Here is a 26,806-nt window from a genome sequence, read left to right as displayed (position 1 = left end):
TGCGAAAGGGTCGTACGGGAAAATCCGTACTTCATCTCATCTCGGAGATGCTGTGTTCCATCGCTCGTGCGCCGACTACCACACCACGTTTAAACTCACTTAAATCTTGATAAACCGCCATTGCAGCAGCAGTAACCGAACTAAAACTGCGCCAGACACTTGTTGTCTTAACGTAGGCGTTGCCGACCTCAGCGCCGTATTCTGCATGTTTACATATCTCTGTATTTGAATACGCATGCTTACACCAATTCATCTGGCGCTTCAGTGTAAATGTCTGTGATGACATATCTCCTGAACTATGTGTCGTACAATGATATGATTTGGCACATACATTAAATGCTATATGTTGATACTATTTGAAAACAGTGTTGCAAATAAAGTCGCCAGAAAAGAAGTAATAAATTAAAACGTCATGCTGAAGTTTTACTGCATGAACAGCGAAAATGTAGTAAGCGATAAAGTATTTTTCCCTTTTATGATTTAGTTTTTCTCCTTTTATCATTTTGTGGGAGATGTTAACGAGAAAACGTTTCATAAAGGTTTTAAATAATGTGTGCTTGGAAGTCACTGAGTGCGCGCCTTCTCAAATACTAGACGAATGCAGTCCGAGTATTTGCATGCCGTCAGTTGTACTGCCTCAAGACAAGCACATTGTTTTAACTACAATACTTTTTTTATTGTTTTAAACTTTTAACGTTTATAGTCCGATCCACGAACGATGGCGGTACGCGCACACAGGTGCTTTGAGCTTCATGAAAGAGAGTATCCTGCAAATTATTTCTCTCACTTGCTTTTCTAGACTTCGTCGCTTACCACCACAATCAGCCATGACAACTAGCAAGAAATGGAATAACAAGTTACGTAATAATTCGCTACGACCACGTTTAGTGCTCGCATTGGCTACCACATTCACAGCAGGGAGCTCAGAACGCTAAATGAATTTTATCCATAGTGGATACTGTTAAACTCCGTGACTGTTCCTTTATAGGGTGTAGAAAAATTTCCGTTACCAGTCAGTTTGTAGATAAACACAGCGTATTTCACGAGTGCACGTTGTAATAGTGAAATATACAGCTAAACTTTATATAACTGAAATATGGACGTGAAAATGATAACTAGTGTGCAACTAAGTGGAAAAACTGTCACCACATCGTAACTATAATAATGATGTTTCATCTTTCTTGATCTCCAGCAATATAAACATGTACACGAATGTATAAACACCTGAGGATGGGCACAAGCCCGAAACTGGTCGTGTGACGAATAAATAACCATTTATTGTGACTGGTAGCGGAATTTTTTCTGCTCAGAACACTACTGAACGCTTATTGGCTGTCGGAGAATGCTTGACGTAGGTGTGCAGAACAATTCTAAATTCGACCGCCATCGTCCTCGACTCCAACTATAGCATTCTAGTGTTGGAGAACCGCGACCTTTTTTCCTTCAAGCTCGTTAGTATGGAACCAACTTTAGGGGGATGATTACTTTCATTTTATTGGGCACCTGAAGACGCAATAGGAGCAGCTGTGAGTGGTGGGCGGAGTGTCTGGAAGCCGTCGCCTTACCACAGTGAACTCTAGCGAAGTCGAAGATTTCTCGGTAGCGGTGCGGCGGTATGCGGCAGCGGGCTACTTTCGCCAACCGGTCACCATTCAAGGCCGCGGAGCCGCGAGGCGTGGACCGGCGACAGCCGCTGCTGGCCAGCTGGAACGCGGCCACGCCGCCTCTACTGCGCTGGCACCAGCCGCGGCGTCGCTACAACCTGCCGTTTCCAGGACTCGTGAAACACGAGAGCACAACGGGAGGCATTTGGAAAGCAAATTAAACTTCTGAGAGAAGAAATAAAGACTTTGAGGTCTGCCAATGACACGGTAATTCTGTCAGAGACCGCAAAGAACTTGGAAGACAGTTGCCTAGAATAGACAGTGTCTTTAAGGCAAGTTACAAGAAGAACATAAAAAATAAAACGAGAATAATGGATAATAAATCAACCGATGCTGAGGGAATTACACTACTGGCCATTAAAATTGCTACACCAAGAAGAAATGCAGATGATAAACGCGTATTCATTCGACAAATATATTATACTAGAACTGACATGTGATTACATTTTCACGCAATTTGGGTGCATAGAACCTGACAAATTAGTACCCAGAACAACCACCTCTGGCCGTAATAACGGCCTTGACACTCCTGCACATTGAGTCAAACAGAGCTTGGATGGCGTGTACAAGTACAGTTACCCATGCTGCTTCAACACGATACCACAGTTAATCAAGAGTAGTGACTGGCTTATTGTGACGAGCCAGTTGCTCGGCCACCATTGACTAAACGTTTTCAATTGGTGAGATATCTGGAGAATGTGCTGGCCAGGACAGCAGTCGAACATTTTCTGTATCCAGAAAGGCCCGTACAGGACCTGCAACATGCGGTCGTGCATTATCCTGCTGAAATGTAGGGTTTCGCAGGGATCGAATGAAGGGTAGAGCCCCGGGTCGTAACACATCTGAAATGTATCGTCCACTGTTCAAAGTGCCGTCAATGCGAACAAGAGGTGACCGAGACGTGTAACCAATAGCACCCCATACCATCACGCCGGATGATACGCCAGTATGGCGATGACTAATACACGCTTCCAATGTATGTACCGCGATGTCGCCAAACACGGATGCGACCATCATGATGCTGTAAACAGAACCTGGATTCATCCGAAAAAATGACGTTTTTCCATTCGTGCACCCAGGTTCGTCGTTGAGTACACCATCGCAGGCGCTTCTGTATGTGATACAGCGTCAAGGGTAACCGCAGCCATGGTCTCCGCGCTGGTAGTCCGTACTGCTGCAAACGTCGTCGAACTGTTCGTGCAGATGGTTGTTGTCTTGCAAACGTCCCCATCTGTTGATTCAGGGATCGAGACGTGGCTGCACGATCCGTTACAGCCATGCGGATAAGATGCCTGTCATCTCGACTGCTAGTGATACGAGGCCGTTGGGATCCAGCACGGCGTTCCGTAACACCCTCCTGAGCCCACCAATTCCATATTCTGCTGACAGTCATTGGATCTCGACCAACGCGAGCAGCAATGTCGCGATACGATAAACCGCAATCGCGGTAAGCTACAATCCGACCTTTATCAAAGTCGGAAACGTGATGGTACGCGTTTCTCCTCCTTACACGAGGCATCACAACACCGTTTCACCAGGCAACGCCGGTCAACTGCTGTTTGTGTATGAGAAATCGGTTGGAAACTTTCCTCATGTCAGCACTTTGTAGGTGTCACCACCGGCGCCAACCTTGTGTGAATGCTCTGAAAAGCTAATCATTTGCGTATCACGGCATCTTCTTCCTGTCGGTTAAATTTCGCGTCTGTAACACGTCATCTTCGTGGTGTAGCAATTTTTAATGACCAGTAGTGTAGATTAGAATATGAGAAACTAGAAGTAGATGAGTTTTGCTATTTTCAGTGGCAGAAAATTGACAATGGCAGAAGTAAGCTGAACAATGCGGACTGGCAATACCAAGAACATCGTTTTTTACCAAAGAAAAATTTGTGAAGCTTCAGTGTAAATTCAAATGCAGTCTAGTACGGAAGAGAAATACGTAAAATAAACAGTTGAGATAAGAAGAGATTAGAAGTTCTTGAAACTTGATGCTATAGGAGAATGCTGATGTTTAGACTGACACATTCTGTAACTAATGAAGAGATTCTGGATGGACTAAGGAACAAAACAAATTTATGGCGCAGCTTGACCAGAAGAATGGTTCTTTTATACGACACATCACGAGGCACCAAGAAATTTTCAATTTGGTAACGGAGTGTAGGAAGTAAAAGTCGCAGAGAGAGACCAAGATTTGTCTAGATAAAGCAGATCCCAGTGGATGTATATTGCACTAGTTAATCAGAGATGAAGAATCTTGCATAGGATAGGCTTGAGCGAAGAGCTGCATCAAACAATCACTATTGCAGCAAACTGCCCCTTTCAGAGTGACGAGAGAAGAAGGTTATACTTGGAAAAGACCAGGAGACAACCGACTGCAAAGCATACCCAGTACAGACCACATTCAGACCTGGTATTCAGCCCATAACCGCGCACAGATGAACAGCAGGCTGAAATTGAAGGAGATAAGGAAAAAGCAGTTAATGAAAAAATGGAATATTGAAAATTTATGATACAGTGAGACGAAATGGGAATTTTAGGAGACAGTGACCAATGGCGTATGCAAAAGCGTCCAGAGAAGTTCAGCTGATGAAGAGTTGAATACTGTATAATAAAGAAGGAAATAATTAAGGCAGGACAGCATACCGTCGGTATAGCGAAATTAAATTATAAGAAGCATAGAATGACGTGAGAAAATCTCGAGCGAATCTTACGTGTGAGGTAGGAATGCAGTTGTGTAGCTTGCTTAGGAATTAGACTAACCGAAAAAGCAAACAGACTAATTCAGAATGAGTAAGTCGAATATGCAAAGCTACTGAAAAGCACTGGTTTCCATGAATCAAGAGAGGATGAAAAACGCCATTGACCCAAAACGCTGTGGTGCACAACACGCGATGCATCTTTAATAAAACAGTAAAATACCATTTCATACTTGGAATACGTTTCAAACGTACGAAATGAATGTCAGCCTGGCGCAGTATTAATTAACGCCAATATAGAGTTTAATTACCCCAAGCGACAGTGTAGCACATAGTAGTATAGTGATGTCATCGTGTTAATGCTAAAATCTATGACAAGGTGAAGGCCATTCTTGTTGTAAACCTGTGCTTAGTGCACTAACGGTCAGACGATTGCGAGCAGCCACAAGCCTACAGAGAGCATTCCAAGCCTGCTCTTGTTATTCAGATTGGAAGATCGAGCTGACCGTTTCACGGACTAGATTGTTTGTTTTTGAAGGTATTCCTCCTCAAAACAAGCCTTGTGCGGTCGAAAATTGTTTTCTCTTTCAAAATCGTGTCCTATTGCTCCAACACAAGGACGTAGACACTCAAAGAATATTGTCTCTCTAAATCTGCACAATCATTAAACCCCGCACAATTCCCGAAGACATCCAGTGTTTGATGGATGGTAACGGGTTCCGAATTTTCAATAAATCAAGGAATATCAGCCTGAAAAGTTAAGAGACGTATCCATGAAGACAGCAGTGCTCTACTGATGAGTGCAGCGCACATGTTGGCTTGTTGTCTACAAATTTTTCTCCTGCCTCGAACGTGGAACATGTTGCCTCGGATACAAGCCACTCTCGAGAAGGTTTCTGCTCGCAGAACTCGGGGTTTACTTCACACATTTGACTGATGCATGGTAAAAGATTTTACCAGCGTTGCAAATTCTCTGAGTGTTTTGGGCTGAAGGTCGTTATGTAAAACAAAACAGTCGCCAACTGCAAATAAATATCAGTTTAGACGTTTTTAGTTTCAGTTCATGACAAATTGGTCACTCCTTCTCCTTACATCCTATGTCTAAAATTCTTTTGTAGATACACCGCCCTGTCGGTGGTACTTTGATCAAACCAAATGCGTCCCCGGGATCGTTCTAAATGGCGAGCACATCAGGGAGCTAGGCCAGTCGTGGGTGGGTACTGCTTTGACGCACGCAGAGCTGACGACCTCGGATTTGGTGATTGCCACTGCCAAGGTTACTATACAAACAGTTGGATTAAAGTATTCAGCAGTGATAGGGCGTTTCCGCGTGACGCCACTGTCTGGTAGCTGTACCAGAGCGAGACGTATTGTCGCATTCGGGTATGACACTATTTCTCTTACACTAACATTAATTTATGAGAATTGAGGGACCTTACACTTGTGTACACAAAGGCAAATAAAAAAATGAGAGGAATAACGTAATGAATTATGCGTACGATAGAAACATACATACATGGGGACTGAATGCTACTAGGGTCATGAAACCCCTATGGTTCAAAAATGGTTCAAATGACTGGGTACTATGGGACTTAACTTCTGAGGTCATCAGTCCCCTAGAACTTAGAACTACTTAAACGTAACTAACCTAAGGTCATCACACACATCCATGCCCGAGGCAGGATTCGAACCTGCGACCGCAGCGGTCGCGCGGTTCCCGACTGTAGCGCCTAGAACCGCTCGGCCACTCCGGCCGGCAAACCCCTATGGTGTCTCACTAGTAATGACAAGAGTGAAACTATACATTACGACTCCTCTTGACATATGTGTTCTGTTGCTGAATAATAACTTCTAAACTGGCGTCGTTCAGTCCGTTTTTATTACACAGTTTTTAATAATGAAAGTTTTCAGTTCAGTAAACACATTATGTGAATCACAATTTGCAATAGGCGTTTCTTGTGCTTTCCTCGTAATATATTTCTTAAATTTCGTTCGTGTTTTTCTGTTTAAGAAGTGTAAGTTCGCATTTTGTAAGTGTAAACTGATTTAGTCTGGAGCACAGTTTTCATTTCTCGTAATAGCCGGCTACATAGCTCATTGAGGAATCAGCGGCCATTGGTGACACGTCAGGAGGGTAGCAAGTTGCATATCTAGGATTCTGTCTGCCTTTATAATCTACTTCTTCTGGTGATCTTGGTGAGATGGGTAGGTTCATGAACAGCAGAATGTGATTTTGGTTACGGGCAGTCATCTTTAGGCTGTTATCTCGGGGTGTAGCGGTGGCAGAGAATCTGGTGCATCGCATGGGACACCTCAGGTGTCGCTTGTTTCAACCAAGGGCTCTGCTGCGGAGGCACCTCCTAGTGTGTCCGACGCGATGAATCTGCAGAGTGAGTGGCGGGTGATAATGCGTTGGCGCCGCTCGAGGCGGAGGGCCAGTGTGGAGACCGGCTGTCTGGCTTCGCTCATTCACCCGGTGAGTGGACAGGTGGCCGCTCCTTCAGCAAAGTCCGTGCAGGCACACGGGGGGAAGGGCTCAGTAGTTGTTGAGAATTCCAACGCTAGTCGCGTTATGGAGCCCTTTAGGCAGACAGCGTCCAGGGCCCGAAAGAAAGCCAACGTGTACTCAGCATGTCTGCCAGAGGGCGTCATCCGAGATGTGGGGGCGGATTTGCCTGTGGCTATCAAGCGTGCAAAGTACAGTCGTCTGCAAGTCGTGGCTCACGTAGGCACAAAGGACACCTGTCGCATGGGTTCTGAGTCCATCCTCAGTTCATGCAAGTGGCTGGCGGAGCCGAGTTGACGGTCTCAGATTTCTAGACCTGCATTGTCAGTTGAGGTTTTGTAGGACTCCCCTCGACAGATCAGGGACACACTACACGGAGGAAGCAGCTACTCGGGTAGCAGAGCACTTGTGGAGTGCACATGATCCTTTTTTAGGCTAGGCTGTTATTTGAGGTACTCCGTTGAACACTCGTCAGTCGATAGGCAGCAAGGGAAGTCAGACTGCGTTCAGAGTAAAGATACTTCGACTGTCAAAATTGCATAAGTAAATTGTCGAAGTATTCGTAACAAGGTTCCAGAATTTACTGCCGTCCAGGAACGTTCTCGCGCTCAGATTAAACTCGGGACCGAGAAGTGGCTGACAGCCGAAATGGAAAGTTCTGAGTTATTTAGCGAGTCACGGAACGTATATCGGAAAGACACATTAGAGGCCATAGGGGGGGGGGGGGGGGGGGGCTGTTCGTTGTAGTTGAAAAAAGTATTGTCTCTATTGAGGTCGAAGTTGAGTATGACAATGAAGTTATCTGGTCTCGTATGACAGGTGTAGGGGAAACCATGTTAATTGTTGGATGCTTTTACCGGCCACTCGATTCTGCTGTGACAGTCTTAGAGTCATCCAAAGAAAGTCTACGGTCAGTAGCGCGTAAAATACCCAGATTATGCAATACTAGTTGGAGGCGACTTTAACCTACCGAGTATCGACTGGTAGGTCAGTGGATTCTTTGCAGGGCCACAGACAGTCTTGCGAATGACTTTTGAACATGTTTTTTGAAAACTGTATTGAGCAGCTAGATTGGCAGCCCACACGCAATGGAAATATCGTAGATCTTGTAGTAAGGTGGACATAGAAGAATTACGGGCAAAGTTTAAGCAGCTTTAAAATCGTGGTCTGGAGAATGATGTGCCTAGTAAGTGGGTTAAGGACGGAAAGGACTCATCATGATTTAATAACAAGATTCGTAAAATGCTGAGGAAGCAGAGGCTCAAAGGAGAACGCGCAACTGACGACAAGCAATGGCTAGTAGAGGTTCGTGCGCCTGTGAAAAGATCTACATCTACATCTACATCTATACTCCGCGAGCCACCTTACGGTGTGTGGCGGAGGGTACTTATTGTACCACTATCTGATCCCCCCTTCCTTGTTCCATTCACGAATTGTGCGTGGGAAGAACGACTGCTTGTAAGTCTCCGTATTTGCTCTAATTTCTCGGATCTTTTCGTTGTGATCATTACGCGAGATATATGTGGGCGGTAGTAATATGTTGCCCATCTCTTCCCGGAATGTGCTCCCTCGTAATTTCGATAATAAACCTCTCCGTATTGCGTAACGCCTTTCTTGAAGTGTCCGCCACTGGAGCTTGTTCAGCATCTCCGTAACGCTCTCGCGCTGACTAAATGTCCCCATGACGAATCGCGCTGCTTTTCGCTGGATCATGTCTATCTCTTCTATTAATCCAACCTGGTAAGGGTCCCATACTGATGAGCAATACTCAAGAATAGGACGAACAAGCGTTTTGTAAGCTACTTCTTTCGTCGATGAGTCACATTTTCTTAAAATTCTTCCTATGAATCTCAACCTGGCGCCTGCTTTTCCCACTATTTGTTTTATGTGATCATTCCACTTCAGATCGCTCCGGATAGTAACTCCTAAGTATTTTACGGTCGTTACCGCTTCCAATGATTTACCACCTATGGCATAATCGTACTGGAATGGATTTCTGCCCCTATGTATGCGCATTATATTACATTTATCTACGTTTAGGGAAAGCTGCCAGCTGTCGCACCATGCATTAATCCTCTGCAGGTCCTCCTGGAGTACGTACGAGTCTTCTGATGTTGCTACTTTCTTGTAGACAACCGTGTCATCTGCAAATAGCCTCACGGAGCTACCGATGTTGTCAACTAAGTCATTTATGTATATTGTAAACAATAAAGGTCCTATCACGCTTCCCTGCGGTACTCCCGAAATTACCTCTACATCTGCAGATTTTGAACCGTTAAGAATGACATGTTGTGTTCTTTCTTCTAGGAAATCCTGAATCCAATCACAAACCTGGTCCGATATTCCGTAAGCTCGTATTTTTTTCACTAAACGTAAGTGCGGAACCGTATCAAATGCCTTCCTGAAGTCCAGGAATACGGCATCAATCTGCTCGCCAGTGTCTACGGCACTGTGAATTTCTTGGGCAAATAGGGCGAGCTGAGTTTCACATGATCTCTGTTTGCGGAATCCATGTTGGTTATGATGAAGGAGATTTGTATTATCTAAGAACGTCATAATACGAGAACACAAAACATGTTCCATTATTCTACAACAGATTGACGTAAGCGAAATAGGCCTATAATTATTCGCATCTGATTTATGACCCTTCTTGAAAATGGGAACGACCTGCGCTTTCTTCCAGTCGCTAGGTACTTTACGTTCTTCCAGCGATCTACGATAAATTGCTGATAGAAAGGGGGCAAGTTCTTTAGCATTATCACTGTAGAATCTTAAAGGTATCTCGTCTGGTCCGGATGCTTTTCCGCTACTAAGTGATAGCAGTTGTTTTTCAATTCCGATATCGTTTATTTCAATATTTTCCATTTTGGCGTCCGTGCGACGGCTGAAGTCAGGGACCGTGTTACGATTTTCCGCAGTGAAACAGTTTCGGAACACTGAATTCAGTATTTCTGCCTTTCTTCGGTCGTCCTCTGTTTCGGTGCCACCGTGGTCAACGAGTGACTGAATAGGGGATTTAGATCCGCTTACCGATTTTACATATGACCAAAACTTTTTAGGGTTCTTGTTTAGATTGTTTGCCAAAGTTTTATGTTCGAATTCGTTGAATGCTTCTCTCATTGCTCTCTTTACGCTCTTTTTCGCTTCGTTCAGCTTTTCCTTATCAGCTATGATTCGACTACTCTTAAACCTATGATGAAGCTTTCTTTGTTTCCGTAGTACCTTTCGTACATGATTGTTATACCACGGTGGATCTTTCCCCTCGCTTTGGACCTTAGTCGGTACGAACTTATCTAAGGCGTACTGGACGATGTTCCTGAATTTTTTCCATTTTTGTTCCACATCCTCTTCCTCAGAAATGAACGTTTGATGGTGGTCACTCAGATATTCTGCGATTTGTGCCCTATCACTCTTGTTAAGCAAATATATTTTCCTTCCTTTCTTGGCATTTCTTATTACACTTGTAGTCATTGATGCAACCACTGACTTATGATCACTGATACCCTCTTCTACATTCACGGAGTCGAAAAGTTCCGGTCTATTTGTTGCTATGAGGTCTAAAACGTTAGCTTCACGAGTTGGTTCTCTAACTATCTGCTCGAAGTAATTCTCGGACAAGGCAGTCAGGATAATGTCACAAGAGTCTCTGTCCCTGGCTCCAGTTCTGATTGTGTGACTAACCCATTCTATACCTGGTAGATTGAAGTCTCCCCCTATTACAATAGTATGATCACGAAACTTCTTCACGACGTTCTGCAGGTTCTCTCTGAGGCGCTCAACTACTACGGTTGCTGATGCAGGTGGTCTATAGAAGCATCCGACTATCATATCTGACCCACCTTTGATACTTAACTTAACCCAGATTATTTCACATTCGCATTCGCTAATAACTTCACTGGATATTATTGAATTCTTTACTGCTATAAATACTCCTCCACCATTGGCGTTTATCCTATCCTTGCGGTATATATTCCATTCTGTATCTAGGATTTCGTTACTGTTCACTTCCGGTTTTAACCAACTTTCCGTTCCTAATACTATATGCGCACTATTTCCTTCAATAAGAGATACTAATTCAGGAACCTTGCCCTGGATACTTCTGCAGTTTACCAATATTAAGTTAACTTTTCCTGTTTTTGGTCTCTGAGGACGGACGTTCTTTATCAACGATGTTAATGTCCTCTCTGGTAAGCCGTCAGGTATTTTATCGTTTCGCCCAAGGGGGGGTCCCTCTAACCTAAAAAAACCCCGTGTGCACGCCACACGTACTCTGCTACCCTAGTAGCTGCTTCCGGTGTGTAGTGCACGCCTGACCTGTCTAGGGGGGCCCTACAGTTCTCCACCCAATAACGGAGGTCGATGAATTTGCAAACATTATAGTCGCAGAGTCGTCTGAGCCTCTGGTTTAGACCCTCCACACGGCTCCAAACCAGAGGACCGCGATCGACTCTGGGCACTATGCTGCAGATATTAAGCTCAGCACGAAGCATACAACTACCACCGTCACATTTCATCAAAAGTCTGGCAGAGAACCCGAGGACATCCTGGTCCTGTGTAAAATCGCTGAGTGGTTGTAAGGCTTCCATCCAGTCACTTGTTGACCAGTCTGTGTGGCAGTTGAAAATAGCGAAAAGAAAGCCGATGTCGTAAATTTCGCGTTTAAGAAATCGTTCTCGCAGAAGAATTGCACAAACATACCGTCGTTTGATCATGGAATGGACTTCCATATGGACGATAAGACGCTATGGACAACAAGGTGCACCTTCATTTTTAACAGTTTTTTTAAAAAATAACAATTTTTACTATTTTTATTATTAGGTTGCAGAGCCAGACTAAAAAAAATTCTTAATTTATAAAATCGAACTGACGTTTAAAATCCTTGAAAATCATCATCTGAACCCTTTGTTATTCTTCTTCTTTGTCATCGTTGTCCTCTCCATATGTAAGGTGGTCTTCACTGTCATCAAGAGCGTTACTTATGCCATACTTCTTCAAACATTGAACAACAATATCTTCTCTCACTCAAGACCACGACTGTTTCATCCACTGACACACTTGTTTCGTTGTAAGTCTTTTTAAAGCTCCCTTCGGCATGAATTCATGTTGGGTTTCATCCATCATCCATTTGCTACATTCTTTTCTCATATACAATTTAAATGGTTTATTTATCGAGACATCAAGAGGTTGCAATTGTGAAGTAAGTCGTCCCGGAATAACAGCAATCTCTGTATTTCCCTGTCTCATTTTCTCTTTCACAGAATTTTTCAGATGACTACTAAACTGATCTAACACAAGGAGGGAACTCTTCTTCAGTAAAGCACCTTTCCTTCTCTTCCACACTCTGTTAATCCATAACTTACTACCAGCCTCGTCCGACCAGCCATTGTTATGTACGTGAGCAACAACATCTGGTGGTATTTCAGAAGCTTTTGGCACTGTTTTTCGCTCGGAAATGATCATAGGATTGTTTAGTAATGTCAGCACAACATGAAAGCTCAACAGTGTAGTGCATTTTTGCACGTTTCCTTGTTTCTGTAGTTACAGTTTCTGCACCTTTCATGGAAACAGTTTTGTTACTCGACACATCAAATGTCTGAGGAGTTGGTCCACATTCGCTATCTGGCTTAGCTCCATACAGATTTTCTTTCAATGTTGAATGATAAAGTGATGGAAAGATTTTCTCTTCATACTCTTGTGGCATTTTCTGAGATAGTTTGGTCTTGGTTCTCATGCAGAGTCCCTGATGCTTCTTAAACCTGTACCACCAACCAACTACTCTGTTAAGTTTCACTTAACGCTAGTTTACGAGCGTGTATTTGAATCATTTTTGTATTAATTCAGATGGCCATCTTGATTTGCACATTTAGTCTTCCTCGTATTTTTTACTTCTGCTTTACTAGCCCGCCAATCGCGAATGATTTTTTTTCTAGTGTTAGAGGACCGAAATGCCGCTCAGCTGCTCTGTTTCCATGTTGTTCTGCATCTACATTTACATCTACGTTTATACTCGGCAAGCCACCCAACGGTGAGTGGCGGAGGGCACTTTACGTGCCACTGTCATTACCTCCCTTTTCTGTTCCAGTCGCGTATGGTTCGCGGGAAGAACGACTGTCTGAAAGACTCCGTGCGCGCTCGAATCTCTCTAATTTTACACTCGTGATCTCCTCGGGAGGTATAAGTAGGGGGAAGCAATATATTCGATACCTCATCCAGAAACGCACCCTCTCGAAACCTGGACAGCAAGCTACACCGCGATGCAGAGCGCCTCTCTTGCAGAGTCTGCCACTTGAGTTTGCTAAACATCTCCGTAACGCCATCACGCTTACCAAATTGCCGTGTGACGAAACGCGCCGCTCTTCTTTGGATCTTCTCTATCTCCTCTGTCAACCCGACCTGGTACGGATCCCACATTGATGAGCAATACTCAAGTGTAGGTCGAACGAGTGTTTTGTAAACCACCTCCTTTGTTGATGGGCTACATTTTCTAAGGACTCTCCCAATGAATCTCAACCTGGCACCCGACTTACCAACAATTAATTTTATATGATCATTCCACTTCAAATCGTTCCGCAGCGCATACTCCCAGATATTTTACAGAAGTAACTGCTACCAGTGTTTGTTCCGCTATCATATAATCATGCAATAAAGGATCCTTCTTTCTATGTACTCGCAATACATTACATTTGTCTATGTTAAGGGTCAGTTGCCACTCCCTGCACCGAGTGCCTATCCGCTGCAGATCTTCCTGCATTTCGCTACAATTTTCTAATGCTGCAACTTCTCTGTGTACTACAGCATCGCCGGCCGGGGTGGCCGAGCAGTTCTAGGCGCTACAGTCAGGAACCGCGCGACCGCTACGGTCGCAGGTTCGAATCCTGCCTCGGGCATGGATGTGTGTGCTGTCCTTAGGTTAGTTAGGTTTAAGTAGTTCTAAGCTCTAGGAGACTGATGACCTTAGAAGTTAAGTCCCATAGTGCTCAGAGCCATTTGAACCATTTGAACTACAGCATCATCCGCGAAAAGCCGCATGGAACTCCCGACACTATCTACTAGGTCATTTATATATATTGTGAAAAGCAATGGTGCCATAACACTCCCCTGTGGCACGCCAGAGGTTACTTTAACGTCTGTAGACGTCTCTCCATTGATAACAACATGCTGTGTTCTGTTTGCTAAAATCTCTTCAATCCAGCAACAGAGCTGGTCTGATATTCCGTTGGCTCTTACTTTGTTTATCATATGCTATTACTTTCAATTTATAGCCCGAATCATATGAATACCTCTTATTCTTTCCATTGCGAAACTAGCTACTAACAAAAATATTGTACTGTTACTGATAACACAAATCACTTTCAATTCAAGTTCACTGGCACCGTAGATTGCAGTGACGCCTGACGCATCATAAGTTACATGGTGTTCCGGGCGTGTGATGGGAGGGCAGGAGGGAGACATTATTAGTAAGCTTGTGAATCCCCGCAACTCATGTTCGTCGCATCGGTGCACTGCTGCTGCCAGTCGAATCTAATGTTGCCAGATAGACAGGTCTCGCGGCATGGCCATTTTTAAGACTGTCGGAAATTTTAAATCAGACACAGGACATTTTTATATTAATTTCTAGTATAAGACGCACCTGAATTTTGCAGGCAAATTTTCTAAGAAAAAAGTGCGTCTTATAGTCCGTAAAGTACGGTAGTAATAAGCGTCCCTGGCGGGGAGAAGCAACCGAGGGAGATGAAAATAATAAATCACCAAGTTCGATGGATGGAATCGCCATTCGGTTTTTCAAAAAGTGCCCTACAGCATTGGCTCCTTGCCTAGCTTGTATTTATCGCGATTCTGTCGCCTGGCGCAAAGTCCCAAGCGACTGGAAAAAAGAGCCCAGGTGACTCCTGCATGTATGAAGGTCAGAAGAACGCACCTGCAAAATCCCTAACATCGGTTTGCTGCAGAATCCTTGAACACATTCTCAGTTCGAATATAATAATGCTATTGAAAAAATTGAAAGAAATGGCATTTTAAGTTGACTGCAGAACAATTCCGTTGCTTCCAACATACATTGTGTATAAGGACCACAGATATAAGATATGAAAAATTATGGCTCATAGGAGACTTATACACAGTTGTTTTTCTTTCGCTCTATTTGCGAGTGGAACAGGAAGGAAAATGACTAGTAGTGGTATGGGCTACCCTTTGCCTCGCGTAGTATGGTGGATTGCAAGGTATCTGGATAGATGTAGATGTAATATCTACTTCATGCAAATATAAGGGGTGGCCAAAAAGTTTCTGTTGGAGGGCGTTGCTGCAGCATATATGCAACACAGCATGATGCCAATGTGTGTGTATAAGCACTGGTGTGTGGATGAGGAGTTAGTGTGGCATTTGTGTCTTTCTGACGTGTGTGTGGTGAATGTGGAAAGATGAACTATGGTGTCATTATTACCAAATATGTTCAAACAAGACAAACATGCTGTTATTCTTTTCTTGTCTTCCCAATGACAAGGATGGTAGAGATCCCGGAGGATCAATGATTCCTGTCGGATGAGGATGTGCAGCACATAGTTACGGAGTTCTTCATGCAGCAGGATGTGGTGTTTTACCAAATAGGTAACTTCAACCTTGTGCACCAGTGGGATGATTGCCTGAGTGCTCACAGCAGTTTTGACTAATTGGTGTACTGATTCTGGACTGTACGGCCTTTAACAGAAACTTTTTATCACCCCTTATATTAAGTGATAAGAAAACACCATAATTCCAGTTACCTTACACATTACTATGCCTAGGTATACAGATGCTGGAAGTTATCGCCTTACTTTTGACACTTTCAACAAAATATTGAATGCCTTATATACAATCTGGAATGAACTGCAGAAGCTCTTCACTTGCACGCTATTTTCTTCTGCTGCTGTCTAGCCCTGTGTGCATTTGATGATGTGTTGAGGTGGCTTATTCTGATGAAGGTTTTGGTCCAGGCATACATTGTGATGGCCTTTTGAGAAGTACTTAGTTGCTTGCCAGTTAAAAGTTTGGTCAGGTATTTTATTACTATGGGGTTTTTACAGAGACTGCTACCATGGCATTTTGAGGGTGAATACCAATATGCATCTGAAACCATCAGCTATGAACTGCTTCAGCAACCACCAAAGAGTCTAATGGTAGAATTTTGTACAGAACATTATCCATTACTGTAAGTATGCGTGAATTGGTCTTACAGTCAGTGAGCTTGGAGAATGGAGTGCAAAGTGTTAATGGAGGAAAGAAAAACACAAGAAACTGGAGGATGTACACAAATTTTCTATGCAGAAAGGTCAGGTAGACACTTAAAGACCCCCCAGTTTATCGTATTTTATGTATCTTTTACTTCAACCTTTAATATGTCAGTTTCTAAAGTAAGCACTTCAATACTGCAGGGTGCAATCATGTCAAACTTTACCACACTGTAAGTGAAAGTGCAGTTGTATGAGTGATGTTGATAATGTGCCAACTGATGTCTCCAAATCAACTGCAGTAATAAATGAGATTCACTTGCATATTGTTACCAAGTCAACAGCAATACTGACGAGTATCTGTCTAACTACTCACATGCTCCCAACCACCACCACTCCACCTACAACAACAAAAAAAGTGTTAACTGATTCTTCCATTGCTCCTTGGTAGAGCAACATAATAAAAAATCAAATTGCAATATTGTGTATGGCCTACAAGATTAATTTGTTTAGTTAATAGGGTTTTGGATTACAAGGCCATCATGAGACTTTAACTGACTATCATCGTCAAAGAAGTTTCAATGTTTGTAAATAACACTGGTAAAGAGTTCCTCGCCTAGATGTTAACAGTGAATTATACATTTGATAAACTAACTATATGAATAATTTTGAACAATTTGCAGTATGTGACGACTGCTTGTAACATGACTTCAGTTTATTTCCAATGAATGGTGAAATGCTGCACATAATTATGGCAGGAAGTTGTAACTTACTAAGGATACCAAAAGTATGACAGGCAATGTTGTTTTAAAATCTGGTCTTTATCAGCCTCTGTGTTCTTAATCAATGGGATGTAAATTACAAGGTCTGCCTTCAGCTGATGAAAATTCAAGCCAGGGGCAATCATATGCAGATGAAGATCTCATTTCTCTTCTCTTTGCTGATCTCTAAATACAAACTGTTCAACATGTGTAGCCAGGAGAAGAAACCAGTCCAGGGCACAATTTTTCCTACAACACGTAGGGAAGCACATGATATAATGCTAGTTACAAAGGCTGGAGGAATTAGTAGATATGGAGGAATTAGCAGATACAGGAGCCAAAGAGCAATGCACAGCATTTATGATAACATAGTATACCATCACCCTGTGAACAGAGTTGACAGGCCACAGATTCATGTAACAGGGGAAGGAAAATAGTTGGAAGTGAAAGATAAGAAGCTGCCGTCTGCTGAACCTGGTGCCCAGCTGTGGCATGGCTCTTTCCATTCTGTCCCAATATGCCACAGAAAGCAAGCACAAGGCATTTCACAAAGTTATACTAACCCTTCAGAAGCTCACCTTTTGAATCACTTATGATGCAGTGCGCAGACATAGCTGAGGATATTTATTCTCCACAAAGCATATTAACACCTCATGGAATAATGATATGAAATACCAATAACACCAACGCAAGAAATGCATGTTTACAGAATCTGTATAAATCTCTGAACACTGTTCTACATTGCTAGAGGGGCAACTTCCCCCACCACAAGTGCTGTTTGCTTTTCAGTTAACAGACATGATACCTTCCCATCATTAGAGGTCCAGTTCTGTCATTTGAGAAGACAACATAACTTTACTGAGCTTGTGTTTATACAGTGGAGTCATTTTTTAGTTTATTCTCTGACTATTTAATAGTAGCTGTTAAATGAGCTACTGTGTAAAAAAGCTCAACATCTGGTGCTGTCAACTGTCTACCACACTGAAGAGCCTGTCCCAAACATGATATAATGTCGATATGCATTCGACAATGTCTCCACTAACAATGGCTGGAATACATCTCACAACATGAAGGTATCAAATGCATCACCCCAGCCTCAGTGCTCCAGACAACTGAAGAGTCTCTGAGCTTAAATTGACTCCCTCTGTAATAGAAGTAGATCACTTAGATGTTATGCAACTTCAGACATTTCAATGTATCTAAGGAAATGCATTACAGCAGATTGCTGTTCTAGACTTGAACGTGATCACTCTCATTCCATCAAATACACGCACACCCACCATGCAAGACGTACTCTGGATGTGCGGTAAGTGGCTCCACTCAATGTGGTCCATTCCACAGGTGCCAGCAATTCCTGAATGGATTTATGTGGTCAACAAGTAAGACAGTTAATGGCGAGAGAATTACAGTAAATTTCTGATCATCTATTATTTTACCAGAAAATAACTGCAACATGGTTAATCAGTTTTACAACCCGCTGTCATCAAAACTATAGACAGCAGCTTGGTGCCATATTTACAAATTCAGTATCTTTTCCACCAACACTGCATAGTCAGTGACAATATCATTGTCAGTGACTGTGACTGACTTTTCGAGAAGTGTAGTTCATATCTAAAAAGAGACAACATGTAGGACACTAGTGTTAACCCATTCTTGAATACGGTACTGCCCAAGGGTTTGGGATCTGCACCAAGTCAGATTAACATGCTCAATGCTATATGCCCACCGGTGGCACTTTGAAATATCTCTGTTATCCCGTGTGCTCACTCTTGGTCATTCGGAGTGACATACTTCAAGCCTGTGTGTTCACCTGTGGGCATGTTTTATATGTTACAAGCATACACCAGAGGATTTTGTGGTCCTAGTTAACAACAAAATCATATGCAGTCTGGCAGAATGTATGTACTGATACTGAGTTTTAAGGATCAAGAGCATGTTCTGACATAAATGTATTATTATAATTTTTTATTTTATTTTCATGAATGCTTCAGAGAAGATTACAAAAATGCTCATAAAATGAAAATATAATTTGTGAACTACACCTTAAACTAATAACATATTATTTATTCTAATATATAAGAGAAAATGAGTGACATTTCCTTTGTTATTGCAAAAGCACACAAGTACATAAATGAAATGTAAGGAAAATGTGAAACATAAATCAAACTAATGCTGCTTCTTAGCAATGTCCTTGATGAAAACAAAAGTCATTGGAAATGTGAAACAAACTTCTGTTACACATACATTTGGAGATGTTTTTGGAAACATTCAAGACATGTTGGCAAGTTGAATGTTTTACAGATGTTAATTTTTTTCTCATTTTTCAAGTATAAGCAGCATTCTGCCACTGTGTTATGCTTTTGCACCTTTTTCTGGTAACCCTTTTCTGCCCCTCATATTCTTTCAGCAAGCAGCTGAAAGGTCTTAGCAAGTTTGGATCCAACATAGGATACATGAGTGGTTTGACAAGAGTTTCTTTGAAATCTTTGATTCCGATTTTCTTATTTTTTACCTTATTGTACAAAGACAGAGCAGTTACAATAGAAGTAGAACTCATGAAATGGAAGACAAGTCTCTTGTACCATTTGTTAGTTCTCATATATGAGACATATGAGGCCATCTGGTTGGAGAGGTCAATAAGGCCTTTCCTTTGTTATAATAGTAGTAGTAGTTTATTCATCCAGAGACAATTTACATTGCATGGATTTCGTCAAAAAATACATAGTATATATATACACACATATAGGGTGAACAATACTATACAAAATACAGATGTGCATAGTAGACTACATAACATCAGACCACATTGAAATAGCATGCACAACTTTGATTATTTACATTGATGTATGAGAAAGACTTTTTACATGGAATACACAGTTGATATTTAGATATAACACATACAATTCTAGCACTTTTGTACATATTATTTATTTAGATCAAAGCAACAGTCAGATACAAATTACTATTGGCACAGAGTACATAAATATAACTGTTTAGTATGAAGCTATTCCAGGTATTCTTTTACACTATAATAGCAGTTGGTCATTAAAAATTTGAATACTGCTTCTTTAAATGAATACAATTTTTTTATTTCTTTTATCTTTACCGGTAGTTTGTTATACAATCTGCTTCCTTGTATGTTTGTTTGTTTCTGCGCCAAAGCCTTGTTAACTCTTTTTATATGAATGTCATTGCACTTTCTTGTGTTGTAAGTATGTATATCCAAGTTGGATTGGAAATTGTTAATATTTCGTTTTACATTAATTACGCTTTTCTGTATATAGAGGCACGGTAGGGGTAGAATATTCAGCTGTTTAAATAATTGCTTTGAAGGAGTTAGCCTTGAACTGTTGGTAATTATTCTAACAGCTCGTTTTTGTAGAGTGAAGATGGTTTTGAGATTTTTTTTTACTATGACCCCAGAATATGAGGCCATAGGTAACAGCAGAATGTATATAAGCAAAGTAAACAGCTCTGCTACATTCCCTACTACATACAAAGCTAATAACGCGTAAAGCAAAGCAAGCAGAGCTTAACTTATGCGAGAGATACATGATATGGGATTTCCAGTCTAAATTTTCATCTATATGTACACCTAAGAATTTTGTGGTAGCAACTCTCACAAATTTCTTTATTTTGTATTCTGAGATCTAGATCAGAGTGTGACTTTGCTTTCCTGTAATGGATATAATTAGTTTTAGAGATATTTATGGTTAATTTGTTCACTTCAAACCAATTTTGCAAATATTCTATAACTCTGGTTGCAGATGTTGGCAATACCCGGTTTATGTCAGTTACTACAATGTTTGTGTCATCCGCAAACAGGGTTATATGAGTACCATTTACTGGAATCTTGATATCATTTATGTAAAGAAGAAATAGGAGAGGTCCTAGAACACTCCCCTGCGGCACCCCTATTGGCACAGTCTGAATGTCCGATCTGTAAACAATGCTTTGGTTTTTACTGTTTGTTGTTGCAATTTCTACTACCTGTTTCCTATTATGGAGATATGACTGAAACCACTTTTTAGCTACTCCTCGTATACCGACATATTCTAATTTGTCTAGCAGGATATCATGTTGGACAGTATTGAATGCCTTTGAGAGGTCCAAATTTATTCCTATTGTACTGTTGTTCTTATCTAGCCCCGTTACAATATTTTCAATGAATTGGGTGATGACTGACTCTGTACTCATTCCTTTGCGAAAGCCGTGTTGGTTTACAGACAATAGATTGAATTTCTCGAGGTAATTTGTAATTCTGTTTTTCATGATTGTCTCTATTACTTTTGAAAATACCGATAATAAAACTATTGGTCTATAGTTTCCCACTTCATGTATATTGCCCTTTTTATACAATGGTTTTACTTTTGCAATTTTTAATTGTTGTGGAAAGACACCTTCTGAAAATGATATGTTTATGATGTGTGAGAGTGGGTCTGATATGACACTAGCACATCTCATCATGACTGAGCAAGGTATCTCGTCAATCCCTGAGGACATTTTATTCTTCACTGTTTTTATTATTCGATTAACTTCCAATTTGTTTGTGTGAGGTAGCAATAATGAATTAATACTTTGTTCTTCTGGGATTGATGTTCTACTAATCTTAGAACAATTTTTATGCAGATTGATTGGACTATTTATGAAGTAGTCATTAATGTAATTAGCTAAAGCACGATTTCTGACTAGCACACCTTGATCATCTTTTAAAATAAAGTCATTTGGATTAGTTGATGACCATAGCAGGTTTACTTGTTTCTTTTTCATTTTTGGGTAACTTGAACCATTGTGTCATCATGTTTTGTATTAAGAATTAGTGCATCTCATTTATCCTTCCACTTCAAAACTACAGTTTTGCCTTCATTCTATTGGGCTATAACATCCCTTTTTTCCAATTTTGTCTTGACCACATCTGAGGGATTATTCTTTCAGTTCGCATGTAACATGGCTTCCAAGTGATTCCCTCGCTGGATTAGCATTTTAGATAGTGAAACATTAGTATACCAGTTATTGGTGTACAATGTCCTACCACTACACAAGAGTTCATCAATTCATTGTGTTACCACTCTCTCAGTAACAGATATATTGTCTGCTCTTTCTTTGCCAGTTTAGGCTTTGAGCAAGTATAATGTCCACTAATAAAAAGCTTGAAAACCTTAACCCATATTTATATCTTTTATTAGTGATGTGTCAAAAGTAAATACATTCACGAAATGCTACTTTGGTTTTGTCTATGCAGATAACTTCTTCTGGAGTGTGGGATTCCTTGGAATTCTTCCCCAGAATATTAAAAAATTCTGAGAATTTGATGAGCCTGTCTCTGGATCTCTTTCTTGCTCATTATTTGATAAATGCTACAGTGAAAGTAACAACTCAGAACTGTTATGGCTCATTTTTGTCAGTATTGTTGCCAAACCATTTTGATAGCCTTTGATTTGGAATACCAGTTGCAGCAATGTTTTGCACAGCAAACCTATTAGTCTCTTAAACTAATAGAAATATAATATTATCTTCTATGAAGTATTCAAAATTATCCACTGCTACTGGTTCCCATTTATTCCAGTTTACAAGATTCACAACAGGAATGTCATCTGCCTCAGATTCAGTTGATCCTGCATTATGTTCATCATCATCATCATCATGCTCAGAACTCAAACTGCGAAATACCTGCTAGCCATTTTAGTTCAAAGTTGGAATTGAAATAGACGTGTCAAAGTAAAAAACAAAATACCCATATGTGGTCATTTGGTTCCTTGATGCAAAATTACTTGCGTGGACCATGTGATCACAGGTGGACTTCTAAAAAAATACATAAAAATATTAATTAACAAGGTCAGAATAACAAAGGTTCCTATTTTATGACTTTCCACTCTGCTTTGATTTTATTTGCTGCATTAAATATGGTTTCTTACAATTGCACAGTATCTTTATGTGACAGTGATAAAAGTTAATGAATTCTGGCACATTGTTAACTTTCTTATGGAACTGAAATGTTTAATGGTGTAGGAATACTTTTTAATACCTCTTTTTGTTGTTGTGGTCTTCATTCTGGTGGTTTGATGTAGCTCTCCACACTAGTCTATCCTGTGTAGGCCTCTTCATCCTAGTACTGCTGCAGCCTACATCCATTTGAGTGTGCCTAGTGCATTTAAACTTTGGTCTCCCTCTACATTTTTATCTTCCACACTTCCCTCCATTACAGACTGATTATTCCTTGATGTCTCCGGTCATGTCTTATCAACTGATTTCTCATTTTAGTTAAGGTATGCTATAAATTTCTTTTTTCTCCAGTGCATTTCAGTACCTCCACATTAGTTATTAAATCTACCCATCTAATCTGCAGAATCTTTTTGTAGCACACATGTCAAAAGCTTCTATTCTATTCTTGACTAAAATTATTGTCACCCATGTTTCACTTGCATACAATGCTGCTCTCCAGACAAACACCTTCAGCAAAGACTTCCTAACATTTAAATTTATGTTTGATGTTAACAAAGTTCTCTTTTCCAGAAACAAAGTTTTTGCTATTACCAGTCTGCATTTTATATCCTCTCCATTTTGGCCATCATCAGTTATTTTTCTTCCCAAATAATGAAACAATTCAACTACCTTTTGTAACTGATTTTCTAATCTAATTTCCTTGGCATCATGTGATTTACATTCCATTACCTCTGTTTTACTTTCATTGATGTTCATTTTACAATCTTCTTTCATTACACTAATTTTTCCTTGGTTTCCTTTATTGCTTGCTCAGTGTATAGCCCTGTATCACTCCCTTTATAACTGCTGTTCCCCTTTCATGTCCTTTGACTTTAATAACTACAGTCTAGTTTCTGTGTGAGTCATAAGCAACCTTTTTCTCCCTGTATTCTATTCTTCCAACCTTTAGAATTTCAAAGAATGTAGTCCAGTTAGCAACGTCAAAAGCTTTCTATGAATCTACAAATGCTGTAAATGGTTTGTCTTTCTTCAATCTATCTTCTAAGATGAGTTATAAGTCGAGTATTGCCTCACATATTCCTACATTTCTCCAGAACACAAACTGTTCTTCACCAGAGCTAGCCTCTACCATCATTCCATTCTTCTGTAAATAATTCTTGTCAGTATTTTGCAACCATGGGTTATTAAATTGATATTTTGGTAAAATTCACATCTGTCAGTTAATGCTGCAGACCTGCTGTTATACTCTCCTGTTTTTATTGGATGTGTGTTTCCTGCAAATCTTGATGTCTGTAAGAGACTAGGGAGAGGAAGTTTGTATTCAAAATATGGTTTTAATAGTGTAAAGATGTTAGAAAACTTTGTATCCATACACTAGTAACTTCATTTTGTATACCAATACTAGTAAGTTCATTTTTTCTGTAAGTTACATAAACAATAAACCATGTAGGACACATAAGTACATGAATTAAAATTTCTCCTTGTTTCTTCATCTGGCTTGCAACTTTGACATATTTGTGTATCCAACTAAAAGCCAAGTTTTTATTATAATGTCTCAACACTGAATGCATGACTGTGTGTTACAGCTGAGTTTTAATGTCAAGCCACCATCTGACTTTATGCTCTGGCCCCTCTAGAAGTTAATGTGACTATGTGTACTGTCAAGAGAGCACTTGTCAGGCATGGAATAGACAGGAACTGCATAAGTTTCATCTGGCATTCAAACACATGCCAGATGAATAAAGTAAAGTCGCCAAGTCACCTTCCCCCTTGGCAATTTTGCTCTGTCAAACCAGCAATTCAGGCATATTGATATAGACATAGTAGTTTAACAGGGAAGAAGAAAGGAAGACTGGGTTTAATGTCCCATCTCCATCAAGATCATTAGAGACAGGCACAAGCTTGGATTGTGTCAAGGATAATGAAGGAAATCGGCCACACCTTTTCAAAGGAACCATCCTGGCATTTGCCAGGAGTGATTTAAGGAAATAATGTAAGACCTAAATGTGAATGGCCAGATGGGGGTTTGAATCATCATCCTCTCGAATTTGAGTCCAGTGTGCTAAACACTGTGACACCTGGTTCAGTTCAGTTTAACTATTGGCAGCTGAGCTGACTGTTTTTCACATTGGGCAGAAGCCCTTATGTTGGCAAATGCTACGGCTCAGATCACATCCAAAACACTCTTCCATGGATGGATTTTGCAACTTGGCATACCTCAGTGTGTAGCTACAGATAACAGCTGACAATTTGAGTCTAACTTATTTAAGGACCTAGAAAAATTCCTAACAATGCACAGAATTTGGACAGTAACTTACTATCCTTCATCAAATGGACAATTAGAGCACTTATATCTTTGGCTAAAGGCTTCTCTCAGGTACCACACTTCTGAATGCTGGATGGAGGCTTTACTGATTGTCTGACTCGTCATCTGAACCTCCTTCAAAAAGAACCTGAATGCAACAACCATAGAGGTGGTCATGGACAAATGTTACATTTACTAGGAGAATGTTTTGATGCCATTCTCAATAATGTTTATCAGGTATGCACACAAACAAAACTGTTTCATCCTGCAGTACCCAGACGGTGCCAAATGTCCACTCAGTTTTCAAGATTAGTGAGCAATTGAGTGCGTATGTATGCATTTAATGTGATTAGTAATTCACTCAGCCGCCATATGATGGCCTCTTTAAAGTTGTCATGCATCAGGGAAAGACATTTTATAATGACATGCACAATTTGCCTACCACAATCTTGATCAATAGGTAAGAACCAGCTTTTACTGCAAAAGTACAAAATATTCACAAGACCAGGAAGGGCATACAAGACTACATGCACCTGACTATATAAATATGCAGCTAGCACATACCTTTTGACCAGCAACACCAGAGTGATCTGACTGTGCTCTCATGATATTAAATGCATTTTAACCCTAAATACCAATTACCTTTGTCACTTTCAGAGGAAGGAGTAGTGTCACTAGGCTGACACTGATGTATTGAGAATGTATGACTATAAAATTTGATAATTTTCTTTCTTTGTTTATCAATGTTAATTGTAATTCCTGTGATAAAGTAAAGTTGAAAGCTCAACAGCTCCAATTATACATATAGAAAGGAATGGTTTTAACACAATATTATCAATCCAGCAATGTGCTGCTTCCCCAACTGGAAGAACCAAGCACTGTGATGTGCATGTGGCATATCAGTTTCAGTGCAGCTGAAAACTACCTCTTGTTTTCTTATAAGGAGATGATAATTTGACTTGATGATGACCTGTTCTCTACTTTATTTAGCAATGAGATGAATGGAGATGATGTTAGATTTTTTTGAGTTGTCCACATTCCTGCCCAAATTTTTAAGCAGGATATTTTAATGGATGTTAGAGTGGCTGGTTACTCAGTGATCAACAGTCCATTGGAACTATGAATTTATAATTTTAGCTGTTTTACACTGTTCTTTTAATTTCAATTCTTATCAGAGCCTCAGGCTTCGAATGTTTTTGTATCTTTACAAACTTTTATTTCTTTAACCAAAATGCTTCACATTGATTGAAAATACAGGATCCATGATTACTCACTAGGTATTGAGGATACTGAGGGATGGACAGGCCTTAAAAATAAATATGAAAAATTGCTTAGCTTTCAGAGAGTCTGTTTAAGAGCTATCCAACGAACATAAATTCACATACACAGACCTTATTGTGTCAAGTATTGTGTCTTGTGCCAAATGACAACAGCAACTGAACAGTGCTGCTGCATGGTGTTAGCTGTCAGTGCAGACCTGAGAGGTGCTGTTGCTGCTGGAGTACTGGTTATTGTTCATGTTTTACTGCCCCTCTTAATACATATTGATAAAACTAATATTGCACTTGACTAACTTGGGGCAGCTATGTCAAATGGACATGTAAAATTCTGCTTCACTTGTCTGGTTCTCAGCACCTCCTCTTACGTGGTGATTATGATTTATTCTTATTTACATTGCATAAATATTTTATTTATTTCAACAACAGTCATCTCATACTATAAACAGTGCAG

General features: G+C 40.6%; 1 protein-coding gene across 1 annotated transcript in view; it reads left to right on the top strand.

The window, feature by feature from the left end:
* LOC124776953 (adenosine deaminase-like) overlaps positions 1-26,806 on the top strand; it is a 163,707-nt gene that overhangs the window by 65,998 nt on the left and 70,903 nt on the right. The gene's annotated exons all lie outside the window — the stretch shown is intronic.

Source organism: Schistocerca piceifrons, chromosome 2, assembly GCF_021461385.2.
Source record: "Schistocerca piceifrons isolate TAMUIC-IGC-003096 chromosome 2, iqSchPice1.1, whole genome shotgun sequence".
Taxonomy (NCBI): domain Eukaryota; kingdom Metazoa; phylum Arthropoda; class Insecta; order Orthoptera; family Acrididae; genus Schistocerca; species Schistocerca piceifrons.
Note: the sequence above shows the minus strand (reverse complement) of the source record. Positions and strands in the feature narration are given on the sequence as shown.